Source organism: Periplaneta americana, chromosome 3 (genome assembly GCF_040183065.1).
Source record: "Periplaneta americana isolate PAMFEO1 chromosome 3, P.americana_PAMFEO1_priV1, whole genome shotgun sequence".
Lineage (NCBI taxonomy): Eukaryota > Metazoa > Arthropoda > Insecta > Blattodea > Blattidae > Periplaneta > Periplaneta americana.
The window spans coordinates 162126113-162130304 of NC_091119.1; the positions used below are offsets into that span (position 1 = coordinate 162126113).

General features: G+C 34.7%; 1 non-coding gene across 1 annotated transcript; it reads left to right on the forward strand.

Annotated features, from left to right (window-relative positions):
• Positions 1–3872: 3872 nt before the first annotated feature.
• Positions 3873–3944, forward strand: TRNAF-GAA (transfer RNA phenylalanine (anticodon GAA)). The gene has a single exon. It is a non-coding gene; the product is annotated as a tRNA-Phe (tRNA).
• The last annotated feature ends 248 nt before the right edge of the window (positions 3945–4192 follow it).

Genomic DNA, 4192 nt, shown 5'->3' on the forward strand with positions numbered 1-4192 from the left:
AAAACTTACTTCGGCGATTTAGTCCAAGTAAAATGTAACGCATTTCTTTCTTGTTTAGGCCTGTTTTACGTAAAATAATATTTAACAAATGAAACACAGCCTACAGTATGAATAGAACAAAAGGTTTTTCGTAGGGGAAATTAATTATTAAATTTATAATTAGGCTATTTTTGCTTTTCTTTACGATTTAATTTAGATTCTCACCCCTTCGGCCGAGAGTAATGGAAAGGTCCCACTTTCTTAAAGGATTGAAAGTCATAGTTGTATGTCTAAAATCCCCTTGTGATCCGTGGCTAAATTTCAGCTGCAGCAATTTGTGTTAAAAAATAATAAATGACAATATCTAATACTGTTAAAAGAAAGGAATAACTTGTAGCAACGTACTTAAAATCTTTAGTGATATCTTCTTAATATCTGGGCCAATATAAATTTTGAACAGTGATTTTTTTTTTTAATTAAAATAAATAGCTATTAGGAATGGTTACAACATACAGAAAGCTACTAGGCTACTTTATGTGAATTTTTTTCGAAATGAACATGTAAGCTTACTATCTAGGACTATTAAAAATGTAGACTAGGTCTATAGTTCACGCATGTTCAGCGCTGACATTTCTAGCTTTTAAACGAGGTTCAACAGTGACGTAGAATATCTCTTAAGCGTGTGCCTGCGTAGGATTCTAAGATTCTACGTCACTGTTGCACCTCGTATAAAGGCTAGAAATGCCCGCGCTGAACATGTCTGCTGTAGTTCATAAATTAAATGAGACATTTTATCTTTCAGAATTCATAGAAAATGCTTTTGTGTATATAATCCAGGCGACGAAAATTCATTTCTTTTTGAGAGCATAGTAAATGAATTTCATTTATGCATCTGTTGTGAATAATCTAACAAAACGATAAAACAACAGAATCGTTGCGAAGCAAGTAAAACTTATAAATTAATGAGATAGGATGTGTCACCTAGGCCTACGTGACAAGCGTTTCTAAAGTGATGAATTTTTACCATATTCAATATTTCAGCCCTTGCATCCTTCAGCTGTAAGTAGGTCTATTCTTGCTCCCTAAAATACCATAGACTAGGATAAGCCTAGTTCTGTATCGTGGTCTTTATTTATTCAAAAAGTCAATTTGTTTATGAAATTTAACATGCCAACTTAATAGAATACCTAGGCCTATACATTTTTAAATCTCTGAGGTTTGCGTCTTAGGTCTAACTTATGTCAAATAAGTTAATATTAAAAAATAACCTTAATTGCTTCTTATTTATGGCCTTGTAATATTAGGCTTCTACTTATGATGTTGTACTATCTGTTGTTAATATATTTCCATCCTATTGTGTTCTGTACACTCACAGCTGTATCTTAACTAGACCTAGGCCTATATTGTATTCTTGTTATTTATTACGGATGCTACATTTTCGGTTTGAGGTAAATATGAAACCTTCTATTAAAAGTCTAAGAAATCTTATTTGTTAAACATCTATAAATTTTTGTCTCTAATTTGTAGAACCAAAGTTTGAAATTTAAAATTCTGGATTTCTTTCTATATGATTCTGTAACTTAAAAAACATTTATTTGTCGCATAGGCCTACCTATACCATTTGTATGCAATGGAGTGGAAAGGAACTGGCCACCCTACCCCATTATCTCCTGGCCTAGTTGCCTCATGAGTGATGCCTTGTTTGTGTCACTTGTGGGGTCCAGACCTGTCTTCGGACAGTTGACTAAACAACAAACAATATGCCTAACTAGGTATTTCCTAGAATATCTTATAGTGAGCTATTTATTTCATGGAATTTTTTTTATTTATTTATTAATAAGTTATATTTTTCAGCTTTAGTTTTTTCCTTCACAAATTTTCAGAATTCTTTTTTTATCGGGAACTATTCTGAAGTGCTGCCCACACTTAGCGTAGGCCTACTTAGTAAATAATAAATCGATAACATATTTTATGAAAGGGAAATAATTCAACGTAGATAAAGATTGAGGAAAAGTGGTTAAATATAAGAAAACAAAACATTTATTGCTGCCAATCTTTAAACTTATACTATATCAAGTAACACTACAAAGAAGTTTATTGCCACCGGCGTAGCACAGCCGGTAGCGCGTTTGCCTGTTGATCAGAGTTGTGCTCGGGCGTGGGTTAGATTTCCCTTTGAGCTGATTATCTGATTGGGGTAAGGCGAATATCAGGTAATCTATGGCAAATGCTCGTCCTCATCTCGCTATCACCAGTATCGTCTACGCTAAATAGCTCAGTAATTGGTACACCGTCGTTAAATAACCAAGTAAAAAATAGTTTATGAACAACTTAACGTAGATCAAAGTTATGTGCATAGGCCTACATCTATTATTTTTATAAAATAGTACACTTCTTTCTGCATAATATCACCTAAATAATGTGAGACATTTTATGTTATTTCGTATTTGGTGTTTTCAATAAGTAAATACAGACCTATTGTAACTTACAATGAACTGAGAGAAAGTTTAGGGCCTATATTGTACAAAGTTCTAATCTCTAAAAAGTTAAATGCCTTGTTTGAAACTAAAATAGGCCTATTGGTGTTAGGTTTCATTTATTTATACTAGGCCTACATTTCGTGAAGTATGAATATGATCCCTAATAGACCTACAACAACAATAACAAACACTCCAGACACAAATCACAATATTAGTCTTATGTTGCAGGTTTTGTTGTGGTTGCTTTCAATGTTAGGTTTCGAAAAAACGAAGGCGAATGCAATTATGTTACAAAAAACCTCCGAGTGTCACAAAAACTGGAATTATTATTTTTAGGTGTGTTTGAGGTTTTTATATAATTTTAAAATGCCAAATTGAGTTTCAGAATATTTTTATAAAGAAAACAGAAAAGTACAGCCTACTTACAGCTCTGTAGTATCTTCAAACTGAACATTTCGTGATCTTATAAAGGAAAGAAAATAGGCCATACTTTTGTATACTATGCAAATCTAGTTTTTCAGGTAAAGCTCTATACTTTTGTATAGTCTTGTATATTTCAACATTCAACCTATCATATCTCACTTCATGCACAACTAGAAAACACTTCGATCATGTTACAACTTTCAGACCAACGTTTAATATTTTTAATGACTTTTAAAGTCTTCTATTAAATGCAACATTCACGTCAGTTATCTCTCACTTTTGAATCTCACTCCATCACGAACTTCTTGCAGAAATGTTCAGCTACTTATAAATTCTCCTTCTTCAGTTAAAATGCGCCTGGTGACTTAAGGAAACTTAGTCGCTTCATTGTTTCGATTAACTACTATTCCTTGAACAAAATAGCAGGATAGGCTACATAGACTATTATATAGAGTAAACCGTAAGTAATGTCATTAATTTCAGGGGGTTATTCTTTGAGATATTTCAAACAAAATAAGTTTACGATGAAAGAGTAATGGAACGAAGAAAAATTCTCTCCGGCGCCGGGATTTGAACCCGGGTTTTCAGCTCTACGTGCTGATGGTTTATCCACTAAGCCACACCGAATACCCACCCCTGCGCCGGACAGAATCGTCTCAGTTTAAGTTCAAACTCTTGGGTTCCCTCTAGTGGCCGCCCTCTGCACTACGTCATAGAAGTCTATGAACGTAGGACTAAAGTCCACAGATGTGCTGAGGTGCACTCGTTATGAGTGACTAGTTGGCCGGGATCCGACGGAATAAGCGCGTCTTAAATCCCGAAGTGATTTACGCATATCATATATATTATTTTAATGTACCACAGTACATATGATATTTCCATACAGATATTCTGCGTCATCATACGATGAAAGAGTAATGGAACGGAGAAAAATTCTCTCCGGCGCCGGGATTTGAACTGAGACGATTCTGTCCGGCGCCGGGGTGGGTATCCGGTGTGGCTTAGTGGATAAAGCATCAGCACGAAGAGCTGAAAACCCGGGTTCAAATCCCGGCGCCGGAGAGAATTTTTCTCCGTTCCATTATTCTTTCATCGTATGATGACGCAGAATATCTGCATGGAAATATCATATGTACTGTGGTACATTAAAATAATATATAAAATAAGTTTAGCTAATACAATTTAGCTCCTTTTTCTTCCTTTTCGAGATAAAAATTGTTTTATATGAAATATTTCATGTCCACCGCTGTAGAGTAACGGCTAGTATGCCTGATCGTGAATTGAGCGGGCTCGAGTTCAAATTCTGGTTG